Source organism: Arachis ipaensis, chromosome B7 (assembly GCF_059453495.1).
Source record: "Arachis ipaensis isolate K30076 ecotype BB chromosome B7, ASM5945349v1, whole genome shotgun sequence".
Taxonomy (NCBI): Eukaryota; Viridiplantae; Streptophyta; class Magnoliopsida; order Fabales; family Fabaceae; genus Arachis; species Arachis ipaensis.
In genome coordinates this window covers 22,599,020-22,617,690 of record NC_142442.1, presented here as the reverse complement: position 1 = coordinate 22,617,690, position 18,671 = coordinate 22,599,020, and the positions used below count along the sequence as shown (strand labels likewise).

Genomic DNA, 18,671 nt, shown 5'->3' with positions numbered 1-18,671 from the left:
ATAATAAACTAGCCACTAGGGTTTACAGAAGTAAGTAATTGATGCATAAATCTACTTCCGGGGCCCACTTGGTGTGTGCTTGGGCTGAGCTTGAATGTTACATGTGCAGAGGCTCTTTCTGGAGTTGAACGCCCGCTTTTGTACCATTTTGGGCGTTGAACTCCACTTTGCAACTTGTTTCTGGCATTGGCCGCCAGAATTGGGCAGAGAGCTGGCGTTGAACGCCAGTTTGTGTCCTCTAAACTTGGGCAAAGTAGAACTATTATATATTGCTGGAAAGCCCTGGATGTCTACTTTCCAACGCAATTGGAAGCACGTCATTTCGAGTTCTGTAGCTCCAGAAAATCCATTTTGAGTGCAGGGAGGTCAGAATCCAACAGCATCAGCAGTCCTTCTTCAACCTCTGAATATGATTTTTGCTCAAGTCCCTCAATTTCAGCCAGAAAATACCTGAAATCATAGAAAAACACACAAACTCATAGTAAAGTCCAGAAATGTGAATTTAACATAAAAACTAATGAAAACATCCCTAAAAGTAACTAGATTCTACTAAAAACATACTAAAAATAATGCCAAAAAGCGTATAAATTATCCGCTCATCACAACACCAAACTTAAATTGTTGCTTGTCCCCAAGCAACTGAAAATCAAATAGGATAAAAAGAAGAGAATATACTATAAATTCCAAACTATCAATGAAACATAGCTCCAATCAAATGAGCGGGACTTATAGCTTTTTGCCTCTTGAATAGTTTTGGCATCTCACTTTATCCATTGAGGTTCAGAATGATTGGCATCTATAGGAACTCAGAGTTCAGATAGTGTTATTGATTCTTCTAGTTCAGTATGATGATTCTTGAACACTGCTATTTTATGAGTCTTGGCTGTGGCCCTAAGCACTTTGTTTTCCAGTATTACCACCGGATACATAAATGCCACAGACACATAATTGGGTGAATCTTTTCAGATTGTGACTCAGCTTTGCTAAAGTCCCCAATTAGAGGTGTCCAGGGTTCTTAAGCACACTCTTTTTTTGCTTTGGACCTTGACTTTAACCGCTCAGTCTCAAGTTTTCACTTGACACCTTCACGCCACAAGCACATGGTTAGGGACAGCTTGGTTTAGCCGCTTAGGCCATGATTTTATTCCTTTAGGCCCTCCTATCCACTGATGCTCAAAGCCTTGGGATCCTTTTTATTTACCCTTGCCTTTTGGTTTTAAGGGTTATTGGCTTTTTGCTCTTGCCTCTTGGTTTTAAGAGCTTTTGGCTTTTTCTGCTTGCTTTTTCTTTTTCTTTCTATTATTTTTTCGCCTATTTTTTTTTCTTTTTTTCTCTGCAAGCTTTGTTCTTTGCTGCTTTTTCTTGCTTTAAGAATCATTTTTATGATTTTTCAGATTATCAAATAACATGTCTCCTAGTCATTATTCTTTCAAGATCCAACATATTTAACATTCTTAAACAACAATTTCAAAAGACATATGCACTGTTCAAGCATACATTCAGAAAACAAGAAGCATTGTCACCACATCAATATAATTAGGCTAAGTTCAAGGATAAATTCGAAACTCATGTACTTCTTGTTCTTTTGAATTAAAACATTTTTCATTTAAGAGAGGTGATGGATTCATAGGACATTCATAACTTTAAGACATAGTTACTAACTACTAATGATCATGTAATGAAGACACAAACATAGATAAGCACATAACATAGAAAATGAAAAACAGAAGAAATAAGAGCAAGGAATGAATCCACCTTAGTGATGGTGGCATTTCCTTCTTGAGGAACCAATGATGCCCTTGAGCTCTTCTATGTCTCTTCCTTGTCTTTGTTGCTCCTCCCTCATTGCTTTTTGGTCTTCTCTTATTTCATGAAGGATGATGGAGTGCTCTTGATGTTCCACCCTTAGTTGTCCCATATTGGAACTCAATTCTCCTAGGGAGGTGTTGATTTGCTCCCAATAGTTTTGTGGAGGAAAATGCATTTGAGGCATCTCCGGGATCTCATGGTGATGAGCTTCATACGCCTCTTGAGCTCCATGAATGGGCTCTCTTGCTTGCTCCATCTTTTTCTTAGTGATGGGCTTGTCCTCTTTAATGAGGGTATCTCCCTCTATGTCAATCCTAGCCGAATTGCATAGGTGGCAAATGAGGTGAGGAAAGGCTAACCTTGCCATAGTAGAGGACTTGTCAGCCACCTTGTAGAGTTCTTGAGGTATAATCTCATGAACTTCCACCTCTTCTCTAATCATGATGCTATGGATCATGATGGCCCGGTTTATAGTAACTTCAGACCGGTTGCTAGTGGGAATGATTGAGCATTGAATGAACTCCAACCATCCTCTAGCTACAGGCTTAAGGTCCAGTCTTCTTAGTTGAACCGGTTTGCCTTTTGAGTCAATTTTCCATTGAGCTCCTTCTACACATATGTCCATAAGGACTTGGTCCAACCTTTGATCAAAGTTGACTCTCCTTGTATAGGGGCGTGCGTTCTCTTCCATGTTTGGCAAGTTGAACGCCAACCTCACATTTTCCGGACTAAAATCTAAGTATTTCCCCCGAACCATTGTAACATAGTTCTTTGGATCCGGGTTCTTACTTTGATCATGGTTCTTGGTGATCCATGCATTGGCATAGAACTCTTGAACCATTAGGATGCCGACTTGTTGGATGGGATTTGTTAGAACTTCCCAACCTCTTCTTTGAATTTCATGTCGGATCTCCGGATACTCATTTCTTTTGAGTTTGAAAGGGACCTCGGGGATCACCTTCTTCTTGGCCACAACATCATAGAAGTGGTCTTGATGGGCTTTGGAGATGAACCTTTCCATCTCCCATGACTCGGAGGTGGAAGCTTTTGTCTTCCCTTTTCCTTTTCTAGAGGATTCTCCGGTCTTAGGTGCCATCAATGGTAATGAAAAAACAAAAAGCTTATGCTTTTACCATACCAAACTTAGAATTTTGCTCGCCCTCGAGCAAGAGAAGAAAGAATAGATGAAGAAGAAGAAGAAATGGAGGAGAGGGAGAAGGGGTTGTGTTTCGGCCAAGAAGAGAAGAGAGGGTTGTGTTGTGTGAAAATGAGGAAGAATGGAGGGTTATATATAGGGATGGGAGGGGGTGGAGGTTCGGCCATTTAGGGTGGGTTTGGGTGGGAAAGTGATTTTGAATTTTGAAGGTAGGTGGAGTTTATGAGGTAGGTTTATGGGGATGAGTGGATGGATGTGAGTGGTGAGGGGGTGAGAAGAAGTGAGTGGAGGTAGGTGGGGATTTTGTGGGGTCCACAGATCCTGAGGTGATCCTGTGGGGTCCACAGATCCTGAGATGATCCTGTGGGGTCCACAGATCCTGAGGTGTTCAAGGATTTACAACCTTGCACCAAATTAGGCATGTAAAATGCCCTTGCACACAACTCTGGGAGTTCAGCGCCAGGTTGGTGCCCATTTTGGGCATTCAACGCCCATTTGTTGCCTATTTCTGGCGTTGAACGCCAGAACCATGCTTGTTCTGGGCGTTCAGCGCCAGCTCCTCTCCAGGGTGTGATTTTTCTTCTGCTGTTTTTGATTCCGTTTTTAATTTTTATATTTATTTTGTGACTCCTCATGATCATGAACCTACAAAGACATATAACTAAGAAAAAATAGAGTTAGATAAATAAAAATTGGGTTGCCTCCCAACAAGCGCTTCTTTAATGTCAATAGCTTGACAGTGGGCTCTCATGGAGCCTTACAGATGTTCAGAGCATTGTTGAGGCTCTCCAACACCAAACTTAGAGTTTGGATATGGGAGTTCAACACCAAACTTAGAGTTTGGTTGTGGCCTCCCAACACCAAACTTAGAGTTTGACTGTGGGGGCTTTGTTTGACTCTGCTTTGAGAGAAGCTTTTTCTGCTTCCTCTCCATGGATGCAGAGAGAGATCCTTGAGTTGTAAACACAAGGTTGTCCTTATTTAATTGAAGGATCAATTCTCCTCTGTCCACATCAATCACAGCTCTTGCTGTGGCTAGGAAAGGTCTTCCTAGGATGATGGATTCATCCTCTTCCTTTCCAGTATCTAAGACTATGAAATCAGCAGGGATGTAAAGGCCTTCAACCTTTACTAACACGTCCTCTACTTGTCCATAAGCCTGTTTTCTTGAATTATCTGCCATCTCTAATGAGATTTTAGCAGCTTGCACCCCATAGATTCCCAGTTTCTCTATTACAGAGAGGGGCATGAGGTTTATTCCTGAACCAAGGTCACACAGAGCCTTAAAGATCATGGTGCCTATGGTACAAGGTATTATGAACTTTCCAGGATCCTGTCTCTTCTGAGGCAATGTTAGTTGATCCAGATCACTTAGTTCATTGGTGAACAAGGGAGGTTCATCTTCCCAAGTTTCAATACCAAATAATTTGGCATTCAGCTTCATGATTGCACCAAGGAACTTGGCAGCTTGCTCTTCAGTAACATCCTCATTCTCTTCAGAAGAGGAATACTCATCAGAGCTCATGAAGGGCATAAGGAGGTTTAATGGAATCTCTATGGTCTCTAGTTGAGCCTCAGATTCCTTTGGTTCCTCAGAGGAAAGCTCCTTATTGATCACTGGATGTCCCATGAGGTCTCCCTCCTTGGGATTCACGTCCTCCTCTCCTTCTTTGGGTTTGGCCATTTTGGTTATGTCAATGGCCTTACACTCTCCTTTTGGATTCTCTTCTGTATTGCTTGGGAGAGTACTAGGAGGAATTTCAGTGATCCTTTTACTCAGCTAGCCTACTTGTGCTTCCAAATTTCTAATGGAAGACCTTGTTTCATTCATGAAACTGACAGTGGCCTTAGATAGATCAGAGACTAAGTTTGCTAAATTAGAGGTATTTTGTTCAGAATTCTCTGTCTGTTGCTGAGTGGATGATGGGAAAGGCTTGCTATTGCTAAACCTGTTTCTTCCACCATTATTAAAACCTTGTTAGGGCCTTTGATCCTTCCATGAGAGATTTGGATGATTTCTCCATGATGGATTGTAGGTGTTTCCATATGGTTCACCCATGTAATTTAACTCTGCTATTGCAGGGTTCTCAGGATCATAAGCTTCTTCTTCAGAAGATGCCTCTTGAGTACTATTGGATGCAGCTTGCATTCCATTCAGACTCTGAGAAATCATATTGACTTGCTGAGTCAATATTTTGTTCTGAGCCAATATGGCATTCAGAGTATCAATTTCAAGAACTTCCTTCTTCATAGGCGTCCTATTATTCACAGGATTCCTCTCAGAAGTGTACATGAACTGGTTATTAGCAACCATGTCAATGAGTTCTTGAGCTTCTGCAGGCGTTTTCTTTAGGTGAATGGATCCACCTGCAGAAGTATCCAATGACATCTTTGATAGCTCAGATAAACCATCATAGAATATATCCAAGATGGTCCATTCTGAAAGCATGTCAGAAGGACACTTTTTGGTCAGCTGCTTGTATCTTTCCCAAGCTTCATAGAGGGATTCACCTTCTTTCTGTCTGAAGGTTTGAACATCCGCTCTAAGCTTGCTCAGCTTTTGAGGAGGAAAGAACTTGGCTAAGAAAGCCGTGACCAGCTTATCCCAAGAGTTCAGGCTGTCTTTGGGTTGAGAGTCCAACCACACTCTAGCTCTGTCTCTTACAGCAAAAGGGAAAAGCATGAGCCTGTAGACTTCAGGATCTACTTCATTAGTCTTAACAGTATCACAGATCTGCAAGAATTCAGTTAAGAACTGAAAAGGATCTTTAGATGGAAGTCCATGAAACTTGCAGTTCTGCTGCATCAGAGAAACTAGCTGAGGTTTCAGCTCAAAATTGTTTGCTCCAATGATAGGAATGGAGATGCTTCTTCCATGTAAATTGGAATTAGGTGCAGTAAAGTCACCAAGCATCCTCCTTGCATTATTGTTGTTGGGTTCGGCTGCCATCTCCTTTACTTGTTCGAAATTTTCAATAAGGTTGTCTCTGGATTGTTGTAATTTAGCTTCTCTTAGTTTTCTCTCCAGAGTCCTTTCAGGTTCTGGATCAGCTTCAACAAGAATGCCTTTTTCTTTATCCCTGCTCATAAGAAAGAGAAGAGAAAAAGAAAAGAAGAGGAATCCTCTATGTCATAGTAAAAAGGTTCCTTATTGTTAGTAGAAGAAGAGAAGAAGAAAAAATTCGAACACAGATAGAAGAGGGGGTTCGAATTTGGTGAGTGATGTGAGGAAGAGATGTTAGTAGATGAATAAATAAATAGAATAAGATGAGAGAGGGAGAGGATTTTCGAAAATTATTTTTGAAAAAGAGTTAGTGATTTTCGAAAATAGTTTTTAGAAAAAGGTTAGTAATTTTCGAAAATTAAAATAAAAAATTAAAATAATTAGTTAAAATAAAAAAAAGAAGTTTTGAAAAAGGGGGACGATATTTTCGAAAATTAGAGAGAGAGAGAGAGTTAGTTAGGTGGTTTTGAAAAAGATAAGAAACAAATAAAAATTTAGTTAGTTAGTTGAAACAAATTTGAAAATCAATTTTGAAAAGATAAGAAGTTAGGAAGTTAGAAAAGATATTTTGAAATCAAATTTTTGAAAAAGGTAAGATAAGAAGATATTTTTGAAAAGATATGATAGAAATTAGTTTTTGAAAAAGATTTGATTTTGAAAATCACAATTAATGACTTGATTCACAAGAAATCACAAGATATGATTCTAGAACTTAAAGTTTGGATCTTTCTTAACAAGTAAGTAACAAACTTGAAATTTTTGAATCAAAACATTAATTGATGATGTTATTTTCGAAAATTATGATGTAAAATTAAGAAAAAGATTTTTGAAAAAGATTTTTGAAAAATATTTTTGGAATTTTCGAAAATAACTAAGAAAAATGAAAAAGATTTGATTTTTGAAAGAGATTTTGAAAAAAGATAAGATTTTTAAATTGAAAATTTGATTTGATTCATGAAAACAACTAGATTTTAAAATTTTTTGAAAAAGTCAAATCTAATTTTCGAATTTATGAGAGAGAAGAAGGGAAAGATAGTTTTTTTATTTTTGAATTTTTATGATGAGAGAGAAAAACAAGAAAAATGATGCAATGCATGAAAGTTGTGGATCAAAACAATGAATACATGCAAGAATGCTATGAATGTCAAGATGAACACCAAGAACACTATGAATGTCAAGATGAACATCAAGAACTTATTTTTGAAAAATTTTTAATGCAAAGAAAACATGCAAGACACTATGAATGCAAGAATGCATATGAAAAACACCATACAACACAAAACATGAAAACATCAAGATCAAACAAGAAGACTTACCAAGAACAACTTGAAGATCATGAAGAACACTATGAATGCATGAAAATTTTCGAAAAATGCAAAATGAATATGCAATTGACACCAAACTTATAACATGACTCAAGACTCAAACAAGAAACACAAAATATTTTTGATTTTTATGATTTTATGAATTTTTTTTTTGTATTTTTATTTTAAAATTTTCGAAAATCATTTTGAAAAAGAAAAAATAAGGATTCAAAATTTTTAATATGAATTCCAGGAATCTTATGCTCTTTAGACTAAAGCTCCAATCAAAGGGTCAGGCATGGCTTAATAGCCAGCCAAGCTTTAGTATGTAACTCAGACATGACACGCCTAACATGCCCTACAGTCGTGGCTTTACAGCCAGCCAGGCTTCAACAAGCTTTATGAAACACTAGAATTCATTCTTAAAAATTCTGAAGAAAAATATATTCTTGAAAACATTTTTATTTTAAATTTTTTTTTTCGAAAACAAAGGAGAAATTTTTGAAAAGAAAACGAAAAGAAAGTTACCTAATCTGAGCAACAAGATGAACCGTCAGTTGTCCAAACTCGAACAATCCCCGGCAACGGCGCCAAAAACTTGGTGCGCAGAAATTGTGATTACACTTTGATTATGTAAAATTCATTGCTCTTTCTTTCCCTGGCAATGGCACCAAAAACATGATGCCAATACCATGGTTCACAACTTCGCACAACTAACCAGCAAGTGCACTGGGTCGTCCAAGTAATACCTTACGTGAGTAAAGGCGAATCCCACGGAGATTGTTGGTATGAAGCAAGCTATGGTCACCTTGTAAATCTCAGTCAGGCGGATATAAAATAGTAATGGGGTTTCGAAATTAATTAATAAAATAAGGATAGAAATACTTATGTAAATCATTGGTGAGAATTTCAGATAAGCGTGTAGAGATGCTTTCGTTCCTCTGAACCTCTGCTTTCCTGCTGTCTTCATCCAATCAATCTTACTCCTTTCTATGGCTAGCTTTATGTAAGGATGTCACCGGTGCCAATGGCTACTTTCGATCTCTCTCGGAAAAATGGTCCAAATGCTCTGTCACAACACGGCTAATCGTCTGGAGGCATCACCCTTGTCGTTGGTTGCATCCTATTCCTCTATGTGAAAATGGTCCGATGCACTGTCACTGCATGGCTAATCATCTTGGAGGTTCTCGAACATACTGGAATAGGATTTACTATCCTTTTGCGTCTGTCACTACGCCCAGTACTCACGAGTTTTGAGTACGTCACAGTCATTCAATCCCAGAGTCCTACTCGGAATACCACGGACAAGGTTTAGACTTTCCGGACTCTCATGAATGCCGCCATCAATCTAGCTTATACCACGAAGATTCTGATTAAGAGATCTAAGAGATACTCATTCAATCTAATGTAGAACGGAAGTGGTTGTCAGGCACGCGTTCATAGGGAATGATGATGATTGTCACGTTCATCACATTCAGGTTGAAGTGCGGATGAATATCTTAGAAGTGAAATAAGATGAATTGAATAGAAAACAGTAGTACTTTGCATTAATCTTTGAGGAACAGCAGAGCTCCACACCTTAATCTATGGAGTGTAGAAAGTCTACCGTTAAAAATACATAAGTGAAAGGTCCAGGCATGGCCGAATGGCCAGCCCCTCTGATCTAAGAACCAGGCGTCTAAAGATGATTCCAAAGATCCAAAGATGTCTAATACAATAGTAAAAGGTCCTATTTATAATAAACTAGCCACTAGGGTTTACAGAAGTAAGTAATTGATGCATAAATCCACTTCCGGAGCCCACTTGGTGTGTGCTTGGGCTGAGCTTGAATGTTACACGTGCAGAGGCTCTTTCTGGAGTTGAACGCCCACTTTTGTGCCATTTTGGGCGTTGAACTCCACTTTGCAACTTGTTTCTGGCGCTGGACGCCAAAATTGGGCAGAGAGCTGGCGTTGAACGCCAATTTGTGTCATCTAAACTTGGGCAAAATATGGACTATTATATATTGCTGGAAAGCCCTGGATGTCTACTTTCCAACGCAATTGGAAGCACGCCATTTTGAGTTCTGTAGCTCCAGAGAATCTATTTTGAGTGCAGGAAGGTCAGAATCCAACAGCATCAGCAGTCCTTCTTCAATCTCTGAATCTGATTTTTGCTCAAGTCCCTCAATTTCAGCCAGAAAATACCTGAAATCACAGAAAAACACACAAACTCATAGTAAAGTCCAGAAATGTGAATTTAACATAAAAACTAATGAAAAAATCCCTAAAATTAACTAGATTCTACTAAAAACATACTAAAAACAATGCCAAAAAGCGTATAAATTATCCGCTCATCAGAGTCTATGGTCACGGTTTTTTACAGTGACCAAAAAGGGTCTATAGTCACGGTTTTTCGGAAGGGTGACCTAAAAGGGTCTATGGTCATGGTTTTGGGGGTGACCTAAAGGGGTCTATGGTCACGGTTTTCCAGTAGGGTGACCTAAAAGTGTCTATAGTTACGGTTTTGGGGGATGACCTAAGGGGGTCTATGGTCACAGTTTTGGGGGTGACCTAAAGGAGTCTATGGTCATGGTTTTGGGGGTGACCTAAAAGGGTCTATGGTCACGATTTTTTGAAAGGATGACCTAAAAGGGTCTATAGTAACGGTTTTGGGGGGGTGACCTAAAGGTGTCTATGGTCACGGTTTTAAGGAGTGACCTAAAAGGGTCTATGATCACAGTTTTTTGAAAGGGTGACCTAAAATGGTCTATGGTCATGGTTTTGAGGGGTGATCTAAAATGGTCTATGATAACGGTTTTGAGAGTTAATCTTAAAGGATCTATAGTCACAGTTTTAATCATTTGAATTTAAATTAATTAAGATTTTTATATATTTTTTATAATTTTAAATATTTTATATATTTAAAACTTAAAAATTTTAATAATTAAAATTTAATAAAAATTTTATGTGATTTACTTTAAAATATTAAAATTTTAAATCTAATTTTATAAATAAAAAATTAAGTTGAATATTATTAATTTTAAATTAAAAAATAATTTAAAACTTAATAATTATTAAGTTTTGTGCATTTTTAGAAAAAAAAAAACAAACATACGTCAAAGCCTTAAAACTAAAGAAGCTAAGGAAACCAACGCAGCCACACCCAGACTCACCCAGCACCACGATCCTCTCCTCTCTGAAACTACACAGCATCAACGAACTAAACCTAGCCCCTATCCACCCATCACTGCAGCCTTCCGCCCACAGCCATCGCAATCTCTGCCGTCACTATAGCGCCGCAGCGGCACAACCACCGCAGGTCCCACACCAACGCATCCTCCACCGCTATCGCAGGAAGATCCATCACCGTCGTTGGAAGTTGTGTCACCGTGATTGGAAGCTCTGTCATAGTTAATTTCAGTTTGAGATGGTGATGCGGTGTTGGGAGATATTCAAAGTTCAAAGCACATGTAGGATGGCTTAGACATTCATGTAATTTAACTCTCTCTCTCTCTGTCACGCTCATATTTGAGTTTGGTTACTTGCATTCTGTTGTTTTGTTTAATTAATTTTTTCTCTTTAATTTTTTTAAATCATGTATAAAAAATTCTTGTTCACAGGTCTATTTCATGAGTCTTTACCTCGACAAATTTTTCCCTTTTGGTTTCTAAATTCTAATCTCTCCCTTCTTGAACAAAAGAAACTTTTTCAATTGAAAATGCCTTGAACCAACAATCTGATCTATCTTAAATAGAAAATATGATTCTGATTGGTATAAAATAGACAATAAATGCCAAATAAATTAGTAGTGCTTTCATAAAGTATGATTTTTTTAGAAAAAAAATTAAAACGAAAATGAGATGATGGGAAAAAAAGATAATAAAGATGATGAAGGTGTTGGGAAAAAAATTATTAGTAGGTGTTGGAAAAAAAATATAAATAATTTTTTAGCAACTTAGACTTCATTTTTCTAGTCCCTGATCTTAAAAATATCAGTAAGTGTTGGGAAAAAAATATAATAAAAAATTATCTCTGCTGTTGAACAAGGTAGCTAGCTTTGATTTCAAAAATTAGGAAAGATAATAAAGATGATGAAGCTTAGTAGAAGAGGTGATAATTAAAAGAAGAAAATAGCATTTGATTTGATTAGTAGGTAGTATTTACATTAAGGAGTTGAATGAGTTAATAAGAAGTAGTAGCTAGTGATGGTAGGAGAGTTGAAGACGGTGAGAGCAGAGGGTACAAAAGTATTGTCACGTGATGTTGAAGCACATGGACAAGAAGTTAAAGCAGTGGTGTTGTTTGTATGTATTAAGGCTGCATTAGTTTAGCTTGAATTTTTAATATAGCTGGTAAAAATAATATTTTATTTTAATCGAATTGAAACTGTTAAAACTATTTTTGCTTATTCAAGTTTCTATTATCATATGTGTGTATTTGTTGTTAAAACTGTTAATCTTCTTCTCAATTCTCATCCACCACCACTGAAAGCTCAGAATTACACTCACATTTGCCATAACCAGAAAGCATTCGTTGTTTTTTATATAAAAAGTTTACTTTTTTGAGAACTGTGTAGATTTGGGTTCTTTGTTTTGTGTGTTACCCATAGTCAAAGATCTGGGCTTTTTGGGTTTGGTCTCTTTGTATAAAAAGGGTGACTCGTGTTAAGAGATTTCAGAGATCTGGGATTTATGGTTTTGACCTTGTGAATCTGAGTCCGTACAAATAGGTAAGAGTTAGAAAGACTATGTTCGAATGCTTGTATTACTTAGAATGCTTATGCTTATGTAATAATATCTACTAACACAAGTTAGTTTATGATGTAAGTGCTGAATATTTTGTTTTCTTTTTTAGCCTAATTTGTAAGGCATTATGATGCTTGCTCACATTACTTTTTAGTTAAATGGTATCCATCAATTAAGATTTCCCGGTCTGATATATGCATGATCTTACCTATTAATTAACAAAAAAATTGAATATTGATGCGATTTGTTTAATGTTTATTTCTTATCCAAATTTTATTTATTTGTTTTGTTACATATATTGTAAGCATCAATGCTTTTTCTAAGAAATGGGTTCTGATCTGAAAGTTGAAATGTTCAAGAAAACTCCTATTTTTGTTGTTATTAGTTTAATTTGTTTTAATTTAGGTCTTTTGTGAAATTGTAGCAATGTAGCACTAATGCTGTCCGTTCCTTTCTTCTAATAAGTTTTTATGTATAACCGAAATTGCTCTAAGTTATTCTTAGTAATTTATGAGTGTCAAAATAGGTAAAACTTAATGTTGCATTCTTTTAGAATTAAATTAAATAATTAATATATAGTTCAACACAAAGTTATCATCATCGAATTAATTATATTTTATTGAAATCATATTAAATAATAAGGACTGCTATATGGAATTTGGTTGTGTTAGTGTTAATTATTTGAAGTACAACTAAGAAGAGAAGAAAATTTAAAGTCTTCATGCAGACTTTTTTTTTTCATTTTTCTATTGGGATAATTTAATTACTTTCATGCAATTGGGTTCTAAGTTCTTGTATCTTGATGGAGATAACTATGTAGGGAATGCTATTTTCTTTTATATTTTTCTTTTCATTTCTTTTAGGATTAGTATTTGTTAATTGATTATTTTGTTTTTCTACTCTCGAATGTTCTTTACCTTCTCTTGAAATTTGTTTTGGCTTTGGTTTGTGTACAGGATAATTTTTTCGTACTGGTAAAGACAACAGGAGTTGACTAGTTGCTGCGGCACCGTTTATAACAACTTCGAATGTTCTTTACTTTTTGATAAGAGACTTTATCCGATATTACATGTAATGGATAAATTACACCTTATTTTGATTAGTGTTGTAATGGATATCTAGTTTTTAATGAAACTTTTATGATTTAGATTTATTGAATTTCTCATTCTTAGATTTATTTTGTGATTATCATCATTTTGAGATGTGATTATGCTTTTAAAAAAATTAAATCTCATAAAACAAAATAGGCTATGGTCACCATTTAAAAATAGGGTAACCATAGATAAGTTATGGCCACGGTGAAAACTGTAACCATAGATAAGCTATGGCCACGGTGAAAACTGTGACAATAGATAAGGCTATGGTCACGGTGAAAAATCGTGATCATAGATAAGGCTATGGTCACGGTTTTTAGGAGGGGTGACCATAGATAAGCTATGGCCACGGTGAAAACGGTGACCATAGATAAGACTATGGTCACGGTTTTAAGGTGGGGTGACTATAGAGGCTATGGTCACGACGAAAAACCATGACCATAGAGGCTATGGTCACGGTTTTAGAGAGGGGTGACCATAGAGGCTATAGTTACGTCCAAAACCATGACCATAGATAAGGCTATGGTCACGATTTTAGGGAGGGGTGACCATAGAGGCTATGGTTACGGTCAAAACTGTGACCATAGATAAGGCTATGGTCACAGTTTTAAACGGGGTGACAATAGAGGCTATGGTCACGGTTTTAAGGAGGGGTGACCATAGAAGCTATGGTCACGGTGAAAACTGTGACCATAGATAAGGCTATGGTCACGGTTTTTACGCGTGACTATAGATTAACCTATGGTCACGGTGAAAAAACGTGGCCTAAAATGTCAGATTTTGAAAATTGAAATCGTGATCATAGATAAAAAAAAACTGTGACCATAGACCTATGACCACGAGAAAATAGGCCACGGTAAGAAACCGTGACCATAGGTCCAAAACCGTGGCCATAGATCTATGGTCACCCTTTTTACTAGCTATGGTCACGGTAAAAACCGTGACCATAGGGCTTTTTTTTTGTAGTGACATTAGTGTCTACATTTATTAGTTCTACGAGTTATATTTCTTACACTCGTTCAACCAAAAGTTGAAAGTCTAACATAGATTAGTGTCTCTATGAGTCAAAATATTCTTGAATCCTTTAGGTAGCATGTTGTCACCATTTTAGCACTCCTGTAAATGAGAAAAACCAAAACAAAAAATTAGAAACAAGATATAACACCAATTATAAATTTTTCCATTAAATTTTATCTAAAGTTTTTAGAAAAATTTTGGCAGAACCTCCCCTAAAACTTGGTTATTTCCACCATCTACGGTTCCATCAAAAACAGCCAATTCATTACTTATTTCTCGGCCAATACACAATATAGTAATTTCAAGGCACAAGTTACTAGGATTGTGAATTTGGGAATAAAACAAAGACCCTAAATGAAATTGAACATATAATATCTCACTAGTTCTTTTTCTGGATAAAAGGGCTAATCCAACAAGCTTTATAAATCTAGAATAGACTGAGCAAGCATTATTTTTCATTTCTCAATATAGCCTACTAACAATCAGATAATATGAATCCCAATGGACAGCTTCATTTTTCATTTGCATACATCCTCCAAAAGTTGTAAGCCACATTTCATAATCATCAACGAATATGCAGGATTACTTATTACCTCTTAATCAAACATGTATAATCAAAATGTTTTCAAAATGCTCACTAATTCACTATTCACATATCAACATTCAGAAGAACTTACAAGAATGGCGATTAATTTTCCATCAGGGCTGCATATGGCCTGAGAGTTTTCTCTTTCCTTTTGCAAAGAATACAAATCTCTCTTGTACTTCCCCAATCTCAATCTTTGCTGCACCAACAGAAAATCCAATACACTATCAAGCTTATATTCCATCCTTTAAACTCTCATATACCACATATTGCAGTAATTTACCCCTCAAGAAACCCAATCCAACATTCCCCCCCCCCCAAAACAGATAAACCCGATCATAACATTATAGAAAATCTGCTCCATGACACCATGAACACAATTTCAAACGTGCAAAATAACATAATGTAAATCCCAGAAACCACATTCCACAATCACCTCCATCAAAACCCAATTATACATAATAAGTTAAAATCACAATTCTCAACTAGTCTTGAGTCACTTTCACAGCCACAACAACATACCAAACAACCATTTCAACAGCCAACAGTCAATAATTCAATCATCTATCACACATAGTTACACTCAATTCAATCACAACTCCAAACACAATCTCAACCACAATCCAACATTCATATAATCAATCAATTACTCACAGCTATTAATCCTATTTGTAATTATTCAATAAACCTTGTAGGCATTCTTAAATTAAAACTATTTAAATTAAACCCCCTACCTCGATTAGCTGAATTCACATAGATCAAACGTGGCAACTCTCTTCTCTTTTAATTTCATGGCAGTAGCAAGCATGCAACTAAAATAGCAGCAATGTCAATTTCTTATGGCAGTGACGATGGTTGCAGCAAGACAAGGATTCGAATTGGATAAGAATCAAAAGCAAACATAACTCTGGAAAATTCAAAACAAATCCAAGACTAGAATTGAATTAAAACAAGAACATGGCAATTAAAATTGACAAAACAGAACATGCAAATTATAAGAACCGCAATTAATCGAACCTGTTAATTAAGTGATTATATTGTCCAAATTTGATTCCGAAAAGTTAGAGTGAGAATTTGAGGTTTTAAACATCATTTTAGGACTCAGTGGGTCTTTCTGAGTCAAAAAATGTATTTTTTGCGAAAAACTATGAAAAACCGCGAACCGGCAGTTGAACCGGTTCAAGTCTGCCTGGTGCTGCGTGAGAAAAAGTAGAAATAGTCATAAACCTTAGAAAAATAGTAAAAATGGAAAACCGAGTGTTAATTTTAAAGGTCTGGCCTGAAGTTGGGCCAAACGGGCTAAAAACGCTAACGGGTTGAACCGGGCCCAAGTTTGGCTCAAGTCCAACATATATAAAGGTTCATTTAATGAACCCTAGCCTCATAAACACACACACACACTTCAGATTTGAAAGAGGGAGAGAAGAAGAGGTTGAACCCTAATCACCTCAATCTTCTCAAGCTCATATCTTGAGTTCTAGAGCTCCGATTTGCGTGCCGTCAGCGGCTATGCGTTTCTTGTGAAGAGCTCTACAAAATCCATCCAAGAAACTCTAGAGTTAAGCTCGAAATCTCCCTAGTTTTTCCCTCCAAAATTTCGGGTACCTAGGGTTATTGATGGAGTAAGTTTTTGTGATTCTTGGTGTTTAGGTTCACTCTAATCCTTGCTTGGCTTTGGGTTTTGCCACACAAATCTGTTGGAAGAGGTAAGAGGCTTTGAACTCTTGTAAACTTTTGGTTTATGTTGAGCCCTAGGTTGATTTTGTGGTGATTTATATGTATATAGCTTGATTATTGTGAGTTTGGAGCTTGTTGGTGCTTGTTGGAGCTATATTGGTGGTTGGATTTTGGTTGAAAGCTCATTTGGTTCATATTGGGAATTGGCCAAGGTATGGTTTCAGTTTTCTCTATGTAGTATATAATATTCATGGACAGTTAGGCTAGTGACCCATAAGATAGGATTGAATTTAAATGGTTGATGAGTTGTTGGATGTTGTTGTATGATGATGTTTGATGAAATAATGAATTTTGAGTTGATAATAATGATTGATAGTAACATGATGAGGATGAATGCTTTATGAGGTTGAGTAGTAGATTATGTTGATAAATGTGATTTTGGAGTTGGATGATTGATAATATAGTTGGAATTTGTTAATGGAGCTTAATATATGAGATATATTGATATGAATGTTGTGAATGGGAAAAAAGTGAAGAAAGATGTGGCAATTTTTGGTGTAGTATGGCATAGAGGGTTGATTTTGATGAAAGGTGGAGTTTGGGAATGGGTTGGTTTGGTATTGGTTGTGTTTTGCAACGCAATTGTGAAAATGGTGATTTTGGGTAAAAGATGAATTTTGGTGAACTTTGTTCGATCATAACTCTTGCCTCGGTTTTCAAAATTTGTTGAGATTTGTTTAGAATTAAAGATCTTTGAAAACCCTTTAAATCAGTATAAAGTTTGTAAAATTTAGAATTTTGTAGAGGAAGTTATGATCATTGAAAAATTGGTGTTGAAAACTGGAAATTCTACAAAGTTACAGAATTATGAGTTTTCTGGTATGTGCGCACGCACACTCTGAGAAAATGGTGACCTGTGCGAACGCACACGCAGAGGCAGTCCCTCTGCTTGCAGCATTGGCACAGCTTGTGCGTGCGCACACTAATAGGAAAATTGCAACCTGTGCATATGCACAGACCTGTGCGCACGCACACGTTGGGAAGGCCCATCTGTTGGGGGCGCTGGCACAGGTTGTGCGAGTGAACAGATCCTTTTATGTTTTGATACCTGTGCGTATGCACACTTTTAAAAATTTCCTGGGCGTGCGCACGCACATGTCCTGTTTCTCAAATTTTGCTTTGTTTTCAACTAATCTACCTTTCCGATGATGTTGTAAGCTTCTATAACACCTTTTTAAGACTCTTGGGCATATTTTTGGGTGTTCAAACATGGTAAATGGTTTAAAGGTTTTAGACACTATTATTTGGAAAAAGTTAGCAAACGGAGAACTAGGTTTCTGTTCTACTGGGGAAGGTTTGATGATGTGTGATGAATGGTTGATGGATGAGATGCGAAATCAAGGAACTGAAATGTGCATGAACAGTGGTTGAATGGGGTTGAGGACTCTGAATGAAGTAATGGATCTATCTTGTGCTAAAAATGTTTTGAAAACTACCGTACCACTTTTTCATTGAGATTATGAGACGCTATGCGCCCAGCAGGGGCCGAGGTTGGATCCCGCTTGTCGAGGTAGCAGCGGTGGCGTAAGGGCGGTGGTTCGTCCCGCTTGCGCTTAGATGTGAGAACGGAGGCAATAGATCCCGCTCGCATCCCTTTGGATCATTAGAGCGTGCAGGCGCAAAATCCTGGACAATGATCCGAGCACTATATCTCGGGGGTTCCCACACCATGAATCCGAAGGGCAACATCTCCATAGAGATGTGTCGGGTTGGCAGTTGAACCGACAATGTGATATCACAGCCAGTAGGGCAGGCATTCATCATATGCATTTTCTACCTGTTTGTATGCTTTGCCGTCTTGATATTGTTTCTCCCTATCTGTTAAACATGTCTAATTGCTACTTGTATTAATTGTTGTATATGCCTATTCTTGTGTTTTATTTGTATTGTATATACTTGTGCTTTCCTGGAACTGAGGAGGTTCGGAAGGCGGTGGCGATGGGATCGCATGGTGGATCGGTTGGTAAAGGCTGTGGGACAGCGGTGTTTGATTAGCGTAGAAATTTCCTAAGATAGATTACCCTGTTATTGAGTTACGGCTTAAGGTGTATTAAGGAATTATATAGTATGCTTATTTGTTTTAGAATGCTTTAAGCTTGAATATTGTGATGGATAAGGAGTCTAGGATTGCCTTTGGCGTCCCGGGGTCTTATATCCTACATCACTGGGAATTGTTACCATACTGAGAACCTCTGATTCTCATACCATATTTTGTTGTGTTTTTCATATGCAGGTCAC

At 37.1% G+C, this 18,671-nt stretch overlaps 1 non-coding gene across 1 annotated transcript; it reads left to right on the top strand.

Annotated features, from left to right (window-relative positions):
* Positions 1 to 5,408: 5,408 nt before the first annotated feature.
* On the top strand, positions 5,409 to 5,516 carry LOC148550573 (small nucleolar RNA R71). Its single transcript, XR_015893900.1, has one exon. It is a non-coding gene; the product is annotated as a small nucleolar RNA R71 (small nucleolar RNA).
* Positions 5,517 to 18,671: the final 13,155 nt, after the last annotated feature.